The sequence below is a fragment of the Athene noctua genome, chromosome 1 (genome assembly GCF_965140245.1).
Source record: "Athene noctua chromosome 1, bAthNoc1.hap1.1, whole genome shotgun sequence".
Lineage (NCBI taxonomy): Eukaryota > Metazoa > Chordata > Aves > Strigiformes > Strigidae > Athene > Athene noctua.
The window spans coordinates 62,349,042-62,371,107 of NC_134037.1; the positions used below are offsets into that span (position 1 = coordinate 62,349,042).

Consider the following 22,066-nt stretch of genomic DNA (forward strand, 5'->3'; position numbering starts at 1 on the left):
ACAAGGTGCACTCTAATAAGCGTATTCTACAAAGTAAACCAAGAGGTAAAAGAGTCATTAGGTAGAAGTGGGCACCAGTACATTCAGACAACTGTAGGTGCTTGAAATATGTTCCGGTGTCACTTGTGAACAAAGGTTAGAGTACTGGGAAAAATCCTGGACACAGTGAATTAATTAAAAGACTTTTCTTTGAGTCACATTTTCAGTTCCTGTGTATAAGCTAGGATGTTAAATGGTAATGACTTTACTCACAGTTTAATTTATTGCATTTAAGAGCTTGTAACTGACCTTCTGCCCATGCATATACCTATTCATTCTTCTCCTGTCAGAGGCCTCTGCTATTTCAACATGACTCCAGGCACATGAATCATGGGCCAGTCATTTGTTTTAACTGAGGATGTAGAAAAGATGTGGTAGAGGTGAGAATGAAGATCTGTGGTTGAAAGATCAAGGCAAATGTAACAACTGTAGCTGAAAATGCACTATTTTCAGCCACTTAAGAGAGGGAAAGCCATGTGTACCAAATTCCAACAACTATGTTTTTCTCACAGATTTTTTTCCAACACTTGCTTTGCATACAACTTGGTAATTCAAGGAAATAGCGTGACTTGAATTTGCACTAGATCTGAACTATTTATTTATTTACAGATTCTTTAATGTCTAACGATATTCTGTGAAACTTTACCCTCAATTATTTATCCTTCTGTTAATTTTTATGTTCCATAATGGCTTATCTTCATATAAAGACGTACAAACTTACTGTCTTTTGTTCCTCTACATGCAAAGAAACATTCACATACAAAATTGTTAATGCAATTATTTGTGAGTACTGAATATAGATGTGCATAGTTCGTTTATGTTCACAGGAAATTTCCAATGCCAGCTGCAAACCCAGAAAAATACAGCTTTCAATGCCAATGTCCTGCTGGTACACTTTAGAAAGATGTAAACTTGGATCTAAAGGAGTCTCATATGAGTTATCAGAGATGAAATCAGTTGCACATCTTAGGAAAAATCATCGCAAATACTTTGTGTTTGTAGTTGTGTCATTTGTAGCTGTATCATTTGAATGCGCATTTGTTCCTGTAAAATGTAGCAGGAGCAGATAAAGTGATATTAAAAGAAATAATGCGTACATATGTGCTATGTTTTCAAAATGTTTCCAACTGGGTGCTTTTTGAGAGGTGAACAGAACATGAATTAGCAGTTTATCACTTGCAAAGAAATTTTATAGTTTCTTTAGGAGAACAAGTCTGCACTGAAAATGTAATGCCAAAGTAATTACTCCAATAATTAATTGAATTTACATTCTTCAATTTCTTTGATTATCTGATTCTTTTGCAGACAGATATTGATTCTAGTAGTCTGCTGTCGTCTTGGTTAAACCAATGTCTCCTTGTGTTTGTTCTTCACTGGCTGAGTTAAACAGCAAAGGGCTTTTATTCAGCATATCCATGACTAAAACACTGGCTTAAGGCCTGCTGAATTGAGTGGAACTTAATTCCAATTTTAAGTGCGCAATTAATAATTTTTAACTTGTCTGATACGCTGTAATTAGTGTTCTCTCCTGAACCTAGGAAATGACCAGCATCTGATAAACAGGTTCTTTAAATGGGAAGAAGACTTTGAAGGGGGGAATTCATCTGTTCCATTCCACTTGGAAAAGGGAAATTGTTAGATACAGGCATACTCTATGAAAGGCATATTATTTAAGCCATCCTAAATTAATCTTACCTTACACGGGTAGTTACTAATCTGAGATAGGGCCCTAATAAGAGAGAATATCTGGAAATGAAAAGCCTAAAGCTTAATTTTATAGTGATTGGAAGAGTATCATTTCACATGAATTAATCAGCTTACTTTTATAACTATTCTTTTCATAAGTAAAACAGTTTCATCTGAGTAGCTATAGACTGCATTATGAAATATGTAGCATTAACACAGAATTAACCCAGGTTAATTCTTTTTCATATTTCATTACACATGTAATGTGAAAAATAATACAATTCATACCAATATCGAATTTACTTGCAGTTGTGTTGTAGGTGGTATTTGCCTGGCTCCTGGTCTTTCAGTGAAACTACATCTGTGTATCATTTATTTTTATTCCAGGGTAGGACTTTTGTTCTATATTTCAGATATTACAGACATTTTGTAAGATTGACAGAGTTATGAAACGTACATTAAGTACATTTCCTTTGCTTCAAAACCCATGAAGTTATTTAGGCACACCATTCTGGTGTCCACTTAGGAAACCTGAGGAAGTGCAGAAGGAGTATAGGTCAGCAAGCCAGTTCCAAAGCCAAATATACATCTACAGTTGTGTCTTAAGTTAAAGCTTGTTATCTTAGAAAAAGCAGAATATGTGCTTCTCATGTATACTTTCAACAAACATTTAAGTCAGTGACTTGATCGGAGTATTTCCAGAAATGTTAATTCTAAGCAAAATATATTGGGCATTTAATCGTGTCACTATTTGCACCATAAATACTCTTAGTCAATCACAGAATTAAAACCACCAATAACTAGAACAACAACAACAAAAAGACAACAAGCAAAACCCCTGTGTGATTCATCTTCAGGTCAGTGTAACTAGCACAAGTTTAAGTTGTCTCAGTCAGATATGAATAAACTATCTGTAGACCAAAAATTATTTGCATAAATAATTTCATTTATTTTCATGAATTAATGGAAATTTGTATAATGACAGCTTTTGAATGAACAAAACTGAGAAATTCTCAAATAAGGAAATTTCTCTGAAAGCGTAGACTTGAATGCAGAAAGATTGTTAGCATTTCGGTTTCCATACTGTCTTAAAATCAGCAATATGTGAAAAAAATCATAGGGAGACCAGTGTCTCTGTATCACACAGGCAAAGGTAGATTTTTAATATTTATGTTTCTCATATGGCATAAATGCAAATGCTAAAGTTTCCCAAAATACTATTTCAAAATGAAAAAGCAAGTTCCACTGTCTCAGTGTCTTCAAGCCAGAAAAAGAACTGAAAGAGATCAGTTACATTAGTGAGCTACTCATTAACTTTTACTGAATTTGTGTTTCTTGCTTTAATAGTAATTTCTTTTGGTGCTGAGGAAGAGTTTTTTTATGTAAGGGTTAATAACTTGCAGGTATTTTTGGGTAAAGAATGCCCATTTTGCGACATTTTCATCTTTACTTAAGCACCATATCAGAATGTTATTTCTTTTTTTCTTTGTTTCCTCAGGTGATCATTAGGTTGAGAACTAAAAATTAGTGGGTTACCATAGTGATTTTTGCTTCATTTCCCTGACACAGAAGCCTCTGATGTTTACATCGAGTTTTTACCTTTTTTATTGAAATCTTTATTCTTCTGCTAAACTATAATTTGTGTCACAGCTTCTTTACCTTGATGACTAGGTGGGTGTAAGGCACTGGACATTAATTTTCAATACTTTTTTTTTTTTTTTTTCCAGTGAGATGTATGAAAATTTATTTTAGTAAATACTTTTTGAACTAGCATGTATAATATTTGTATTTTGATACATGGAAATCTTCCCTCTTGCTTGCAGTTGTTTCAAAGCTGGATCCTCTGAAGGCTTCAGGTGCACTGGTTGATCCCTATAACATGTTAGCAAAATGTGTATCTTTTCATAGGAAGTGACACATTTTATCTGACCTGTAGTTTGGTAGGAAATAAAATATGAGATCACACTTACAAAAAGCATTCCTGAAACACACAGATTTAGAGTATTTTGTATAGGATAGAAGAAAATACTACGTCAAAAATAATTGTTTCTTTAATATAAAGTAATTCTTTCTGGTAGGAAAGCACTTGCTTTTACTAAGAGGTCAAGAAGAAGAAAAAATCTCATCTTCTGGAAAACACTGAGTTTTTCTACAATGAGTCTTTCTGAAAGTATAAAACCAAGAGGAAGGGTGTGAATTTAATTCCCACCTTATTAAATCTTAATTGGAATAGCCAATTTGCTCTCTGGTCCACATTAGTGTCATCACATAAAGGAGTTCTGACACAGAGTTGTTTTTCAAACAACTGTGCGGAAGGTATGTAAACTTGCAAGGAGAAGAAACCCCTCCTTCTTTGTGGGCAGAATCTGTCTTCAGAAGATGTTGCCTCAAAGGATATTTCTGCAGTTGAGTAGAGTTTAGGTTACACAGAATTTACAAATGCCAAGTATTGTTTGTCAGTTTGTATGTCAGATTTAGTATGAAAAGGAAGAATTAAGAGAGCAGAAGCTGAAGTGGCTGTAGATGAGAAATACTTTTCCTTGAAAAGTGTTTGTGTAAGCGTGTGGGTGTAACCAATGGAGAAATCTCTTGTCAGGACACAGAGATAAAACTGGTCTCTTTTTCAATCCCAGTTGCTCTTTGCCAGAATTATCAGATGCAAGGTGTTCTGAAGTTCTTGCTCAGCATAGTATTGCTATCTAGTTTCTACCTCCTGGTTATGTAGTCTGCACTTGCTCTTAACCTTGTCGTAGAGACTAGATGAACAGGATAACAACGTTGAAACTCTTCCTAGATATTTTTGACTCCTGCTCAAGACAGAGATAGGTTAGAGATCTGTCTTACACTGTCTGGCTCTTTCTTCAGTAACACGTTCTGCTTATAGTTTTTGTAGTCAGGGAGGAGGGGAGTTGAAACCATTAACAATGTCAGTAATAATGGAGAGTTGGGGGGATGGGGCAGTGGGGGAGATGAGTTAAACATTCATTTATCCCAATGCTTAATTAGATTTATAATAAGGTTTTTTGTATCTTATACCACCCCATCACTAAATAAACTTGTGCAATTGTGAGTTTTTTGGCTTTACATCACATTGTTACTTGTTTTGTTGTATTTCATATTTCATGAAAGAATGAAACTGAAATGTAGATTAGCTGTATCAGGATGCTGTGAACATTGCTCGCTGCTAATTGCTGCAATACTAATTTGGCATCATGAGAAGAAATCCACAAATGTATTTCTGCCACAAACTGTAGTTGATGAAGAAAGCCATATATTTGTATTCATGCTAATGAGGCAATAGAGAGGTGAAGTTTCAGGATTCAGTAAATGTTTCCTTGTACCGAATATGAGAAACAATCTACAATCTTCCTATGTGAGATGCTTTTCATACGTTTTTCACACGTTTTCATACGCTTATCAGTTGCTGAGAATGATCTACCTAGACATTTAAAGATCAAATAGTTGAAAGGTATTAGCCCTATATTTGAAGGAAAGTAATCTGATTCTAGAAATGAGAATGACACCAAATTACAGTATGCCAAGTGTACCAAATTTTCAAAATGGTTGTCTAGATGCTTCAGATCAAATGAAGCCCAGGGTGTGGCTTGTTTCTTTTCAGCAGGAGGCATTTGTGAAGCAGTCAATGTGACTATCAGAGAGTTAATATCACTATATTGATAATGTCTATCAGACTGTTATAAAGGAGGTAATATAGTTGCACATCTGCTACTTAGAAATTTTTGAGTAGCATAGCCTAAATCCACCTTTTAAATGTCTAGTCAGTGTTAAAACACTGGGTCATGTACTTCAATGTTGTCAATCTACTTTCAGCATTACATTTACTATGTAGACAACCAAATTAAAAATAAAAAGCTATACCCATAGAAGAATGTGCAGTATTTTTGTAATAGTTTTTTAATAAATAAAGCAGTGCATGAAAATAGATTTTAAAATAACTTGGTTATTATAGCTGTATTTTATATCCAGTACTTTTTTAGCTCATGCAATTTCCCCATCCTGATGTATTTTATACTTTTCATACTGTCGATGAATGCATATTCCAAATACTGTTCCATCCTTACCTCAGACCCCTCTGGATTCCTGTCCTCTGGATTTGCATTCCTAACATCCTTTGGCAATTAGTTCCATATATCTGGTACCTGTTGTACAAATAATCACCTCCTTTTATTTCATTTTACTTGGCCACCACTTGTTTAATTTGCTGAACCACAATTCTTGTACTGGAAGACTTGGTGAACAGTCAGTCTGTAACCACTCTCCTCATGTCATTCATATTTTTATAGATTTCCGTCATATTTTTACTTAAGTAATCTATTTTCCAGGCTGAAGAAGCCTGCCCTATTCTGTTGGGTTTTTTATGTGGAAGATATTAATTAATTTCATCACCTTCTTGACCTTCTCTGAACTTTTTCCAATATGAATATGATTATTTTAAGATGAGTTGACAGTGCTATTCAAGGTGTGGGCAAACCATGTATTTACAGTGGTCTAATTATGTTTCCTACTTGTGATTTCCTAAAAGTTTGCTTCCAACTTGCTATTTTGTGTTGCTGCTGAGCATTGTTGTTCATTGAAGTCTAACAGGAAAAAATAATAAGGTATCACTTAAAAATATCAATAGCTTGCCCCTAAATTCTATACCACTTATGCCTTGCTGGCTTCCTTTACAACTTCAGGTGTTAGAATTCCCACTTAATTTCCTGTCTCTTGCTGATCTTTTAATCCTTTTTCACCTCTTTATGATGTCTACCTATCAGATTGTATGTATTTCCTCTCTAATTTTTTTTTTATTTAAAATAATTTTTGCTTCAAATTTACTTCTTCACCTTACATAATTTTGAGAGGTTTACTTTTCTCACCTTTCCTACAGTTCTTAAAGGACTAAGATTCCAAAGCAGTGAATGAAGTGCAGATATTTGAATAGATCAACAGGTATGAATAATTTGTCGTGGCTAAATAATTTGAATGGACTGTGTCATGCCTCACATCTGTATAAATATCATTAGTGTGATTCTACTGCCAGAGTGATGCCAGGTATTAAACTTCTATATGTCTTCTCTATTTCTTCTGAAAGCATATGGCACTCATGTAGTATTTGTGCAGGCATTACAAGAGTTTAAGACTTCTGCAACTTGAAACCTTATCTTTCTTCTGTCTAAGAACTCAGCCCAGAAAAACGTCATGTGTTTCCAGTGGGAGGTGTAATACTAACAGATCATCTTTGCAGATTTCCTGAGGGGGAATTTCAGACCTTGATTTCTAAACAAGAGATAATACTAGGCAGTAGATTCAATTGATGTGGCCTCACTTTGGGTATTGTGTGCAGTTCTGGGCCCCACAATTTAAGAAGGATGTGAAAGTCCTTGAATACATCCAGAGGAGGGCAACAAAGCTGGTGAAAGGGCTGGAAGGAATGTCCTGTGAGGAGAGGCTGAGGACTCTGGGCTTGTCTAGTTTGGAGAGAAGGAGACTGAGGGGTGACCTCATTGCTCTCTAGTTTCCTGAGGAGGGGATGTGGAGAGGGAGATGCTCTTTTCCCTGGGATTGAGTGATGGGACATGTGGGAACGGTTCAAAGCTGCACCAGGGGAGGTTTAGAGTGGACACTGGGAAGCATTTCTTTACTGAGAGGGTGGTCAAACCCTGGAACAGGCTTCCTGGAGAGGTGATTGATGTCTCGAGACTGTCAGTGTTTAACTTACACAAAGGTAAAAATCAGAGACCAAAAGACTTCAGCAAGAGCTGTCTGTGGGAACAGCAGAGCCTAAGGTTCTCTGAGTTCTGATGCTAACCCTTAATAAGAAAATTCTTCCTCTCTACTGTATGGCTGTAGCCAGCACTAAGGCTGAAGCAGAGGACTGACAGCAAGGGGAGTTATGGTGCAAATTAAGTAACCTGTCTCCTTCCTTTTCTGCAAATGAGTTTTCCTGTCAGTGTTATTACAGTGGTGAGAATGATATGGCAATGAAGCTGATGCTTCAGTGCTGCTCCTTCAGACGCTGCTTCCTCTTACTGCTCCTGTGATGGTAGCAAATGCAAGTGTGATGTAAAAAACCAGAATACTGTTTCTGTAGTAATAAAGGTACATTCATTAGTCTTTATTTTGTATGAGCACATTCATTAGTCTTTATTTTGTTCAATCAAGTGAAAGTTTGAAGTGTGTACTAAACATATAAAGAAGAAGAATAAACAGAAACAAGTTCCTTTATAGTAATGTTTTGTTACTTCATTCACTTGCCATACTACTTGAATGCTAGTAGTCTGCCCCTTTTTAAACATGTCTCTGTGCTGCATATCTCTTCTCACTTTGAACTTCCTCCACCTCCAAGTAATTTGCTGTTTGCTGAGCTAGCCTCAGACCAGTGATGCCAGGAACATTGAACTCCACCATTTCCCAGTGTTTTCTTCCTAGTTTTCTTCTCTTTATACCACAGTCCTTGTCTTGATCTCATGTCCTAGTCTCATAGGTTCACAGAGAAGGAAAGGAAGAAAAAGAGACTTACAAATGGACTCTTATTCCCATTCTCCCCACAGATTTAATCCTTTTTCACTAGAATTCTGAGACTGTCAATGCCAAGAGGACAGAGGATGAGAATTCTTGGAAGTAATCAAAATTGAAATGTATTCAGTGGCAGACTGAAGATTTTGTGATGAGTTTTTTAAATGATACAGATACTACAGTGTTTCTAAAAAAAAACTGCAGAAGAGTTTGTCGATTGCAGTTTTGATACTGTCTTTATAATTCCTATTTTTAGATCGATCCTCTCAGCTCCTAACATGTATTCAGCATCTTGTCTTTATTGTGAAATAAATTTCTAGAGTCTGAACTGTCAGTTTCCCTTGAGTAACAGTGATAGGTTTCTTTTCAATAGTGTAAGATGTAGAAAAGGCATCTGTACAGTAAAAAGTAATGCCAGTAATATCTTTCTCCATGCCCTCAGCTGCAATCACCCTAGGCATTTCTCATGAGTATGATAAATTTCCATATATTTGATGTGCATCTCTGTAAATTTCCTTTGAGTATTTGTGGTTATGGCAGTATGGTGTCTTGTACCAGTATTTTGATGATATGTTGTCATTGCAAAAAATGGATGATACAAGAAACCAGGTAACAATTTATTCTTAATGGATTAAACTGTTTACAAATTTAATCAGTTTACACTTTACAGTTTACACCAGCGTCACAGTTTAGACAGAGACTTTAGACGAAGACCCATGAATGCAGTCTGAGTCAGAAATTCCAAAACAGGGTTCTATGAAGAACATTTTTTGGTTCAATGTCTGAACAGGGAGAATAACAGTAATTTTAAATTATTCAGATTTTTTTTCAAAGCAGCAAAAGGGAAATTTTAATTTTGATTTATATGAGTTGTTCAATGTGATACAAAATGAATACATTTTATTTGGTCATTTTATTTTTTTTTTTAAAATGCAGAGACAAAATAATTTGACAAAGCTGTGAATGGAGGACATGTGACAGCATTTTACCTAGAAATGGATAAATAGGTAAATTTTACATGTTCCATGTACACTTTGCTATGTTGCCTCAGTAATATAAAGGTACTAACATTTCCTAATTTCCTAATAGACATTCATAGACATGTAAAAGGAAAAAACAAAGTACACATTTGACATACATGTTCAATATCATAGGAGAATTTTGAAAACATCCAGAATTTAAGTCAACTTTATTTTATTATGCATGATGAGAGTGATCTCAATAATTTATTAAAATATTGTACAGCTAATCTTGGAAGTCTGCAGTTTTGTGATTTCATTATAGCAATATTCCTGTTAATTTCACTGTTAAAAAGAAAAACTTACAGAAATATTTTTAGGTTGGTAGTGCATACCGAACTTGAGCTTCTGATTCTTACTATTACAGAAAAAAAAGAGTGGATATAAAATGTATAATGTACTTCTAAATTATGCACTAAAGAAGAAACAACTGTGGAAAACTTTGTATAACTAGTATAACAGTCTCCCATTATTGTGAAAACAAGAGGAAGGATAATTACTGGTACATCTATATGGGCCAAGTTGGAATGAAAGTTTCTTTTGTGTAGGTGGTCAGACAGTCCACTTTTCTATCTTGGCATGTCTTCTGTCCCTGAGCAGAAACTTATGTCGTAATTTCTACCATTTGTGGAAAAAAGGAAAAGTTGATTAATCATATGAATCGTAAGATTAAAAAAGTAATAAAATTGCAGTATACAAAGTATGTACTATACAGAGCAGTGTTTCAGTTTGAAGTTGAGTCAAATTGATTAGATAATTTACCTTTTTTCTTTAGCATCCATCGTTTATTGATTGCAATGCTTACTGAAGAGATAAGTGTGGCACATCTTTATATAGATCTGTAGTAGTTTTTCCAAATCATAAAGGGAGGACAGATGCCTGTAAATGTAGTTTATAACTCAACATACTCTTCAAGTGTTGCAAAGAAAAATGGTACATCTAAGTCTTGGTATTTACTTGTAAGGACCCGGACCTGTCTTGTTGGGTCTGTTAGTTGGTTTTTGGACAGTGGTAGATTTCATTCTGGCAGTGAAATAAGAACACTGGGTACTTGCAAACTTGGTGAGTTTTTTTCTCTTCTGCTTGATTAGGGGGACTGAAGATCTTTAGCAGGTGGTTGTTTTGGGAGTAGGGGAACTGATACTGGAAGATCTTACCCACACAACTGAAATACTTAACCGAACATTTTTCTTAAATGAAATACTACTTGTAAGAACTTTCCACTAAGAGGTAAAACCACAAACATTTATTTACCTTGGCTATCCGTTGCATTTTGTGTAGGTTTATTGTTAGATTAGAAAATTATAACGCAACTTTCTAAGGGGGGTTTTGTTTTGTTTTGTTTTGGGTTTTTTTAGTAGTTGTTAACAGTCATGGATAATTACTGGGAAAAAGAATAGCTTAATTCTTGTTTTTAATGAGTCTGATGGCCAAAGGCATAGAAGGGCTTACAGACTTGTTAAGGATTATAAACAGCTGAGAGATGCAGAGAGAGGAAGAAGCAGTAAAGGTTATAAAGTAATTTAAAACCAGCGGCCGGGAGAAATCTAGTGAGTGCCTACTTCAAGATGAATCATTCTTTAAATAATAAAACTCTGTATTGTCAAAAAATTAATAATTTTTGAAAGGTAGAATTTGTTAAAATCCGGGTGGACTACATGGAGGAATAATTTTGATCAATAAAATAGCGCTGAAGTAGGGACATACAAATAGGTCAGCCTGAGGTCAAATGTAGCTATGCTTTCATGTCAGTGCAAAGACATTTTATGTAAAAGAAAATCAAAACTAAACAGCTCCAGTTTACCTGGAGTTTTCAGTTTAAATGGTGTCACAGAAAATCAATAGAAGGAAAGTTAGTCAGTGAGACACTGTAATACCAATGGACAAATTCTTTGATTGAGGTCTAGACTTTAGAATATAAATGACAAAAGCATAGAGCCAAGTTGGGCAAGTAGACAAATTGCATCAGCAAACAACACCGAGAAAACTGATATTTCATGCCTATGTCAGAGTAGAAAAAGTTAGGACTGCAGTACTACTTAATCAAGGTGGTGAAACTAACTAGGGAGGCTGTAAAGGCAAAAATGAAGGCAAAAATAAACACCATCATGAAAAAATAAACTATGGTTAGCTTCCCACAGGCTGACTAACTGTCACAATGGAGTAGAGACTGATTTTTGAGTGCCCTCTAAATGTTCTTCCAAGAAGCAGTATAATTGGAGAACTTAGAATAAGAGAAGCAACTCAGAATGCTGTGAGAAGAATGCAAGACAGGCTAGTTCAAAATACTGTTATTTAAAGACTATTCTGTAAAGGGGCAATAATATTCTCACTGTCTGATGTACTCCTAAGAAAATTGGGAAAACAGTCAAAAAGCTGAAGTGATATCTAAAGGTAGAAATATATTTTTATATGTTTTATTCTTAAATATGTAGGAGCTTATTTATGCTACTTATAAAAAAGGAGTAAATCTTAGGGTATCCAAAAAAGATAAAATAGCTGAGTATATAATAGTCATTATAAACCAAACAATATCATATGAAAACATCTTTTCCCAGCAAGGAAAGAAGGAATTTTGCAAATTAACATAAAATCACAGTAAGGCAAAAGAAAGAGCAAGAATCAAAATACTACTCTTCCATATCAAGAAAAAGACTGTGCTGAAGGCCTAAAAAACCAATGAGAAGCTTTTTCAAACACAGCAGAATAATAAATCTGGTAGGCAATTGTACATATGATAGGAGTGTCAAGGACAGTAAGTCCGTAGCATGTGAATTCTGTGGCTTGAGCTCCCTATGGAGGAACATAAAGTTGCCATATTGCTTTTCTTTGTTTTAGAAGTTGAGAGGAACTTCTGAGTGAAGAACTGTTTTAAGAGAACAGTTTAAAAGCCCTGGCAAACTTGCTTGCCTGCTTTTATTGCTGAGCACGATGTCATATGGTATGGAATATCCCTTGGGTCAGTTGGACTGTCCCAGCTGTGCCCCCTCCTAACCCCTTGTGCACCTCCAGCCAAATTGCGGGTGGGCAGGCAGTGCAAGAAGCAGAAAAGGCCTCGATGCTGTGCAAGCACTACTCAGCAATAGCTGGAACATCCCTGTGTAATCAACACTGTTTTCATCACAGATCCAAAACATAGCCCCACACAAGATACTGTGAAGAAGATTAACTCTACCCGAGCCAAAACCAGTACACTAGTTTACTATGCATGTCATATTATTTTATATCATATATCATAAATGAAATCTGAAAAACCCAAACAGTTGAGAGTTTGACAAAACGCTGCCAAGTTTAGTTTTTGTAGCCAAAGTAAACACTGCTGTTTTTGTTACAACAATTAATGATAGGAGCAAAGAACAAAAAGTTGTTTTCATGCACATAATTCTTTAATCTTCTGTGTTTTACAGAAGATTTATGATACCATTCCTGGCCTGAGATTTTAATTCTGTGCTACTTAGAAAAGGGCTTTTTTCCTGACTTTTCTTGTATTAGCCCCTGTAAAATATGTCCAAGTCTGAAAAGATCAGGTTCAGATTGGAAGAGGGTTCAAAGTTTCTTGTATTCAATCTACAGCTGGGTCTTTTTAAAACATTATAAGTGGCTTTAAAGACACTGAATGCTTACCATTCAGCAAGTCTGCCAATGACATCAAGCTCTGTGGAGCGGTCAACACGCTGGAGGGAAGGGAGATGCCATCAGAGGGACCTGGACAGGCTGGAGAAGTGGGCCTGTGCAAACCTCATGAAGTTCAACAAGGCCAAGTGCACACAAATCAGGGAAATCCCAAGTACAAATACAGGCTGGGCCTTGAGTGGGTTGAGAGCAGCCCTGCAGAGAAGGACTTGGGAGTATTAGTGGATGGAAAATTTGGTATGAGCCAGCAATGTGTGGTTGCAGCCCAGAAAGCCAACTATATCCTGGGCTACATGACAAGAAGTGTGGCTAGCAGGTTGAGGGAAGGGATTCTCCTGCTCTACTCCTCTCTCGTGAGGCCTCATCTGCAGTACTGTGTCCAGCTCAGGGGCCCCCAACATAAGAAGGACATGGAGCTACTCAAGTGGGTCCATAGGAGGCCACAAAGATGATCAGGGGCTGGAGCACCTCCCTTATGAGGACAGGCTGAGAGAGTTGGGGTTGTTCAGCCTGGAGAAGAGAAGGTTCCGGGGAGACCTTATAGAGGCCTTCCAGTACTCAAAGGGGGCTACAGGAAAGATGGGGAGGGACTCTTCATCAGGGAGTGTAGGGACAGGATGAGGAGTAATGGTTTTAAACTGAAAGAGGGTAGTTTCAGATTAGATGTAAGGAAGAAATTCTTTACTGTGAGTGTGATGAGACATTGGAACAGGTTGCCCAGAGAAGCTGTGGCTGCCCCCTCCCTGGCAGTGTTCAAGGCCAGGTTGTTCGGGGCTTTGAGCAGCCTGGGCTAGTGGAAGGTGTCCCTGGCCATGGCAGGGGGGCTGGAACTAGAAGATCTTTAAGGTCCTTTTAACCCAAACCATTCTATGATTCTGTGATTCAAAGGGATCCCATCTGTTTTTTTAAAAGCATTCATCAGTGCGTGTTCTAAATGATATGACACAGGTTTTGCTAGAACTTAGGCTCCAACACTGTACAGTAAATATAATGGGCTTTTCTACATACGTGTCTGCCATGTAGAAAAGCCTCAAAAAGTTTTGTTGAAATTTTCCTAGTTCAAAACTCTTCAGAGTTGTAGTTTAAAACAACAGTTCTGCAGTAATGTAAAGCATATTACTGCAGTTTATTTAATGATAACATTCAGGAGCAGATGTGCTCATTTAGTGTTTGAACAGCTTAAATCCTCACATCCTCCCTCTTTTACATCAGCAGTTGTGTTTGGCAGCCCTTTGCAACTGCTTGCAGCTGGACAAGTTCCTATGGATTTTCTTTCTACTGGTCACCATTATGTCCTGGAAGTAATTTCTGATTCCACAGTGCACTCCACAGTGCATTTAATTCAGGAAAAAATCTAATGGAAAGTGCCATGAATTTTGAGGACAATCATGTAACAAGTAAGGGAAATCCTAAAATCTTGGTAGGAAAGGAAGGGGGCGTCAGTGTTGTGGTTTTGGTGTTTGTTTTTTTTTTTTTAATGTTGCTTGGTTTGTCATAGTTAGAAGCCCTTTAGTTAAATCTGGGGATCAGAATGCTCTTTATTATAATCTTCAAGAAAACATAACTTTCCTGTTTTAGTCATTCATTTGGAATTACTTGCCGCATTCACGATCATAGTCCAAAAAGAAACATGCTACTTTCAAAAGTCATAATGAAAAAATACCCTCTTAAGATAATATGCCATCTCATTCAGTGTTTTTTTCAAAAATAGCATAATTTAGAATTTTATGTTGTGCTTTTTGATTACTTCTGAAGAATGTGTTTGACAGACCACTGTAATTCATCCCTCAAGATGATAGGTGATGGTTTTAACTCAGTAATGCCAGTGTGTTTCACCTCTGCTTGATCAGAACCCAGACTAACATAATTTTCAGAATTGCTTTGCACCTAGAGTTGCTATTGACATCAGCCATTGAGTTCATGTGGCTTTTTTTCTTATTCTAATTTGCTTGCCTAAGAGCCACTAGGTTAGGCAGCGGCTGTGTGACACTGACAAAACTCAAACCAGAACAACACTGGTCGATACACGTTTTCAGACATGAGAGGTCAGACCACTGTTGTGTATGGTGAAATTTAAAACAGCTATTATTTGATGATTTTAAATCGTAAGTCACCTGTGGTATTATGTGTTAGAACCTATAGCATGTTGCCAATCTACCTGCTTGTAGGTAACTCTTAAAAATACTGGTTCAGTGTGTTCCATCTTTGAGAATATTCTTTTAAGAGCCAAGCCTTTCACTTTTTCTCCATCTATCTTGTTAGTTATTAGTAAGCACAAAATACCTTTTTACTGTATTGAGATGGAGTCTTACTTGCAAGTGCACTTTTAAGAGCCAATAGAACACAAGTGACTGTTGTGTTAAAGCACAGTATTCCAGGCCTCACATCTTGTCTGAATCCCTTATGGACTCAGTATGCATAACTGCTGCTGAAACTACAGTGTAATATAGTGTTTCCATTTAGTTAAGATAGTAACAAAAAGAAATAAAAACTTGACATTACAAATATACTTTCAAGGTAATAAAATTCCTTATTATTCTGTGATTTATTAATAACTATTGCCTGACAATGAGTAGTTTGTTTAAAAGTGTGCAAGATGATGTCTCTGACAAATTGTTTCTTGTCCAGATATGACAAGCATGAGAATTACAGGAACCATAGAAAAGCAGTGGCTAGAATAAGCAATTTAAGTTTCAAGTGAAATTGGGAAGAGGGAAATGACAAAAGCAAGTTAATCAGAACTGAAAAGATGAAGCCTTATTTAGCTTAAGCTGTAGGGTATAGTTGTCAATGACACAATAGTATTTGCTAAACAGTTCGTTAAGCTGACATTTGCCTGTATTCTTAGGGGGAATGAGTTAGTTGAGATAAAGTTTGACATGCGTAGCCCTTGACATTTTAATGCAAGTTTAAGCACTGCATTTCAAGCAGCTCTTGTACTCATTAGCAAGGCACAGAAGGGAGTTGTGCTTTCACGTACTAAACCATTAATTTATTAAGATAGTGAGGTATTTATTAGAAATACAGCAAACCTTGCCAAATACACTATTTCTTATATACAATTATCATAAATGTGTATTTATGATGAAAAATTGGATGCTGATTTCTGGCATATGCTCCCATCTACTATTCCATTTTGAAACCAACTGTAATGATAGATTAGGGCTTGCACTGAGAAAACTCACAGAACTTCTGTCTTTAGGGATTATATACAAGATGCCAAGAGATTAATTAATCAACAGTAATTTTACATCTACTGCAAATGAGCTATTTGCAACAGATAATTAAAGCTGGTATTGGGTAGGAGAATTGTGAGAGCTACTGAATCACCTGTGGAAAAATTGATGTTCAGTATTGTCCATCTTCATATTGATGTACTTGCATAACTTGAGAATGTAAATCATGAAGTACCTTTCTCATTAAATAATATTAAGACTGACATATCTGTCTTCTCCACTGCTGATTATCAAGTAGCAAGTCTCTGTGCAGGACAGAAGCTTTTCTCTCCTATATGCTGCTGTCTGCAATTAAATTTTAGTGAGAAATAGACCTTTCTTGACAATATTTTAGGTTCATACCACTGTCTTACACAGAGCATCAGGCTTGAAGCTCACAGTCTTGATATGATATCCAAAATAAACTACTGAGCACTTGAACAAAGTGAGTTCTTTACCACTACTAGCCAAAAATTATTGTAATGTTCCTGCTCAATTCCTGTGACAAACTACACTAAATAACCTTCTCTTTTAATGAAAGATTTAAGTCTTCCAGTTTATCTAACATTCGGTAAATAGATATGCATCAATGAAAAGCATACTAGTTAGCAATGCTGTTTTCTTGAAAGGAAAATGAACATAAAACCTCCATGCTACATAGCCAAACAGCTGGGGTTTTTTATATCCTACAAACAGGTTGAGATTGACTGCACTTAAATTGCTTGGCAAACTAACTAACTTCAAATACCAAAGCTCTAAGTAGAAAAATACACCACTTGGATTCATACATAGATATTTTAAATTTGAATTAGAACATTGTGCATACTTAAAATTCTTAAAAATTTTGTAGAAGTTAATTGTAAGTAACTTAGCAGTCAATAATATACTTCCATACAAAGCAGCAGCATTTTTACTGTTGTAGAGTAAAACAATAGAAGTGGCTGACATGCTGCCCGTTTGCACATCAGTTCATGCAGAAACATGCACAGGAGGAGGAGAAGAAAGAGTGGTTTTGTGCTCAGCAGTGGTGGTGAGGCAGAGTCTGGGCACAGTCCTCAGCACTGCCTGGAGCAACTACCCCAGTACAGCAGAGGCCTCAACTCAGGCTGAATTCCAGCAGGAGGATGCGGCTTTTGCCCTCTGAATTTGGAAGAACTGTCTGGGATCTTGCTGAAGTTGAGGCAGAAGAAGTTGGTGTCCTTGGCTGCAGAATGTTTGCTGTGGTTGGGGACTTGTGTCACCAAGTAAAGAACTACAGGAGGATGACAGCAGACTGTGCAACTTCAGAGGTGACAGGAAAGAGATTAACTGACTTTTCTCTGGGACTCTGCAACTGGAAGCCACAACTGTACCAAAATAAAAGGCAGGCAGAGTCTGTGCCTGTTGGTTCAGAACTGGAGACTCCTGTGATGGTGAAGACTGAAAACTGATGACTTCTGACACCAGGAGGAAGACTCCTTCTCTGCCTGCAGATGGGCAGCTACACAATAGTTCAGTCCCTGATAGCAGGTAATGGGCTGGGAGTTCTGTTCAGTGAGATTATGTGAGCCAGCTGTGCCTAAATCACCCCCAGGAGCATCAGGAGGAAGCAGTGAGTGACAGCAGTGGTGTACACCGAGATGAAGATAAGCCAGCAGTGTGCACTTGCAGCAAAGAAAACCAACAGTATCTTGAGCTGCATTAGTTAGTGTCATCAGCAGGTTGAGGGAGGTAATCCTTCCCATCTGCTCAGCAGTGATGAGAGCACACCTGGAGACCTGTGCCAAGTTCTGGGCTCCTCAGTACAAGAGAGAGGTGGACACTTTGGAGTAAGTCCAGAAAATGACTGGGAAGATGATTAAGGATTTGGAGTGTCTATCCTATAAGTAGAGGCTGAGGGGGCTGGGGTTGCTTAGTCTTGAGAAGTCTCAGGGAGATTTTTTTCAAAGTGTACAAATATGTGGTGGTGTGCAAGGTGATACTTCTCTCTGTTTGAAGACCCACTACAAGTACAGTCTAAGTAAGTCCGTGTTCATCAGTATATGAGACTTGTCTAATGCCAAACACAGCAGAAACAGTCTACATGTGTCACTACTCAGTGGCAGAAAGCCAATGAAATGTGTTGTGAGATTCCAGTCATATGGCTGGATGGTCTTATGGTCAATGGCTTGAGCACGTTGCAAGTCCGTTCAGGTGTCTTTGTTACACAAGCTAGGATTGGATGCACCCCAGTATCTGCAAAAGTATCCATACCCAGCAGCTGGGAAAGGTTACTTACTCTGCTAATTAATACCTACCCTTTAGGGGTGTTAGAAAGAGGTGACACTCGGCTTGTCAGAAATAACAATTTGTTTTAAGTGGCTTGTGGAACAGAGTCTGTATGGATTTAAGAATAACATAAAATAAAGTAAGAAAGCAGAAATAAAATGGCATATGAGATCTATATGAAATAAAATTCAGCACCTAAATTGGGACAGTATAGGTTTAATGTTATATCAGCAACTGCCCAAACAAGACTGTGGAAGTGGGTGAGTCTTGCCAAAGGAAGGCTAAGAATACAGTATCAGCCTTCTGTAACCATTTGGTAGACTGTGTAGGTGTCAGAATAGAATGTCGTGCAAAAGAATATTTCTTAAACACCTGAATGTTCTTGGTGCAGCTCATAAAGGAACTCATGATTTAGTCTAAAACAGTGCACAGATCCTGGTCAGAAGTATTAACTGTTGAATGATCGTTATGTAAAAATATTCAGAAAATATTCAAAATGCAACATCCCAGGGCGATAAAATCTGCTGAAATACAATTTAAAAATAGAAAAGATGGTCAAACAGCTAAAAAAAATTTCAGACAACGTAAAGATCATTCAAAGATAGCATTATACACTCATTCATGCTACATTTAAGAATGGTTCCAAAAATCCTACAACATGTTTAAACCATAAACTGAGGAAAGATAATAGATACTAAAAGTAAACAAGCATCATTTATGAATGGAAGTCATGTCTTTTCCTCCAAATGAGGAAAAGAGGTAAGAAAATAAGCTCCAGCAAATGAAATGTTAAACCACACTAAAGATGTGAAAAAGGTTCTGAGTGACTGAGTATGAAGTTGAAATAAACCTTTTTTCAAACACATCAGATTCAAGAAGTCTGCCAGAGAATTGGTGGGCTGAGAGATGATCAAAGAGCATTCAAGAAAGATAAGGTCATTGCTGAAAAACTAAATTAATGATTTGAATCAGTTTTTGCTATACTGTCAGGAGGGTTTCTGCTCTAGAAACATTATTTACAGGAGAGGAGTTGCAGAAGCAGTCTCAAACTAGGTTGTTAACTGAAGAGGCACAGAAATAATTGATAAATTGGATAGTGAAAAAGAACTCAAGGCTAAAATAGGTGAATTACAACAGCTACTACTTAACCCCTCACTTACAAATATTGTCAGTAACTGAGGAGTATGTGGTATCAAATGATAGACCACTTTTTTAGAAAGATTCCTTAGGAAACCAAGGAGACTACAGATCTGGAAGCCTGATACCTGTGCCAAGCTAATTAGTAGTTAAAAAAATGTAATGAAAACTAGAGCTGGTGGAAAAATACATTTCTCTCAGTTTAAGAACTAGGAGTTATTATGCAAATTTAGTAGGAGGCAGGTTTAAAACAAACAAAAGAAGGATCTTTTCCCCTGTGACATGTAAATGAGTTGAGAAAATCCTTATTATGTGATGGGTGTAGATTTTAAAAGGTGAGGCTTACCAAATGTATAGAAACTACCTATGGCGCAGGAAATCCCTGAGGAAGTCTTAATGCTAGCGTGCAGTTTTGGCTACTGTATGGGGCAGGTTAGCATGCTAGTTAGGTCTTTTGGTTCTAACATTGTTCAGATATTCTAATGTACTGAGATATCATAGAATCATAGAATACCAGGTTGGAAGGGACCTCAAGGGTCGTCTGGTCCAACCTTTCTTGGCAAAACTGTGGTCTAAACAAGACGGCCCAGCACCGTCTCCAGCTGAACCTTAAAAGTGTCCATTGTTGGGGAATCCCTTTGAATATCTTTAGTAGTGTCTGTGTCGTTCAACATACTTGTGGGCAATCTGTAAAATCAGAAAACTGTGTAAAAGCGGGTGTTTGTTGGTAATGCAAAATTTAAAATAATTTGTTCTATTAGCAGATGTTAAATGAAAAATACTATGTGAAAATTAGTTTTGCTAAAAGCAACGTAATGCATGTAAGAAAAAAAAGAATTATGCTTGAATGCTGATGGGCTAGTTTTGGACTACATTCTCTTCAGAGTAGAGAACTTGTAACATTCTCAACTGTTCTCTGAAGTAGATTTAACTTCATACTGAAGTTCAAAAATCAAAAGATGTTGAGACCTCACAGTTTCCTCAAAAGAAAAACTAGAGCACTGTCTCTGAAATAATTAATGATCAGGTTTAAAAGGAAAAAAACCCACAATCTCACCAGAACCAGTTATTTTTATTGTTTTTTTTTAATGAAATAGATTTGATCCTGTTGAGAGAAGTGTCTGTAGTGATGAAAAAGATAATGGTGGAAAAAGGGAGTAGACTAATAATAGAGACAAGGGCAAATGGTAGACATTAAACACTATGACTCAGATTCACTCTGTAGGTCAGGAAGCATTTAGACTGTTCAGTCAGAGGAAGTGATGATACTGTATCAGAGGGATCACTCTAAATGCCCTGTTTCTTATATTCCTTCCTAATAATTTTCTACTGCCCTCTGTTGTAGACAGGACATTGTGTTAAGCAGACCTTTGGTGTTACAAAATGGCTTTTCTGTTTTACAGTTTTATTAGGGTATGCATTTTCTCAGTAGCCGTTAGAAGTTTTGGTTCCGAAACAAATACAGAAGATAGATAACTTGGTAACTAAACTAACCTGAATATATTCTAATGGATCAGATCCTGTTTAACATCTCCATTCATTGAGCGATGAGGCAGTGTACCCTCAGCAAGTGTGCTGATGACACCTAAGTGGGAAGAGTGGCTGATAATGCCAGAGGGTTGTGCTGCCATCCAGAGGAACTGCTACTGATTGCAGAAATGGGCTGACAGGAACCTTGTGAAGTTCAAGTGTGAAATTCTGCACCTGGGAAGGAACAACCCCATGCACCATCATATGCTGGGGATAACCCAGCTGGAAAGCAGCTTGACAGGAAAGGATTCAGGGGTCCTGGTGGACACCAAGTTGAACATGAGCGAGCGATGTGGCCCTTTGGCAATGTTTAATGGAACCCTGAGCAGCGTTAGACAAAGTATTGCCAGTAAGTCAAGGGAGGTGATCCTTGCCCTTTATTCAACACTGGTGAGACCTTACCTGGAGTGCTGGATCTAGTTCTGGGCTCCTCAGTTCAAGAGACATGGATGTACTAGGGAGAGTCCAGTGAAGTGCCACAAAGGTGATGAAGGGACTGGAGCGTCTCTCCTATGAGGAAAAGCTGAGAGAGCAGGGACTGGTCAGCCTAGAGGAGAGAAGACTCAGGTAGGATCTCATCAGTGTGTATAAATGCCTGAAGGGATGGTTCAAAGAAGATGGAGCCAGACTCTTTTCAGTGGTGCCCAGTGACAGGATCAGAGGCAATGGGTACAAATTGAAACACACGAGGTTCCGTCTAAACATCAGGAAACATTTTTTCATGTGAAGGTGACCGAGCATTGCCACAGGTTGCCCAGCGAGATTGTGGAGTCTCCATCCTTGGAGATATTTAGAGGCTATCTGGACATGGTCCTGGGCAACTGGCTCTAGGTGGCCCTGCTTGAGCAGGGAGGTTGGATCAGATGACCTCAGGAGGTGCCTTCCAACCTCAACCATTCTGTGATAGAATCTTTTTGAACATACAGTTGCTAATGCAGCTACTGGAAAAGGTCATCATACCCTTTTTCTTGAAAAGACTGTTGAACTGGTTGACAAATCATATACTGTTCAAAATGAGAATTTGTCTTTCATTGTGGTAGC

At 37.3% G+C, this 22,066-nt stretch overlaps 1 protein-coding gene across 2 annotated transcripts in view; it reads left to right on the forward strand.

The window, feature by feature from the left end:
• Window positions 1-22,066, forward strand: part of LAMA2 (laminin subunit alpha 2) — a 383,623-nt gene that overhangs the window by 118,900 nt on the left and 242,657 nt on the right. The window lies entirely within an intron of this gene.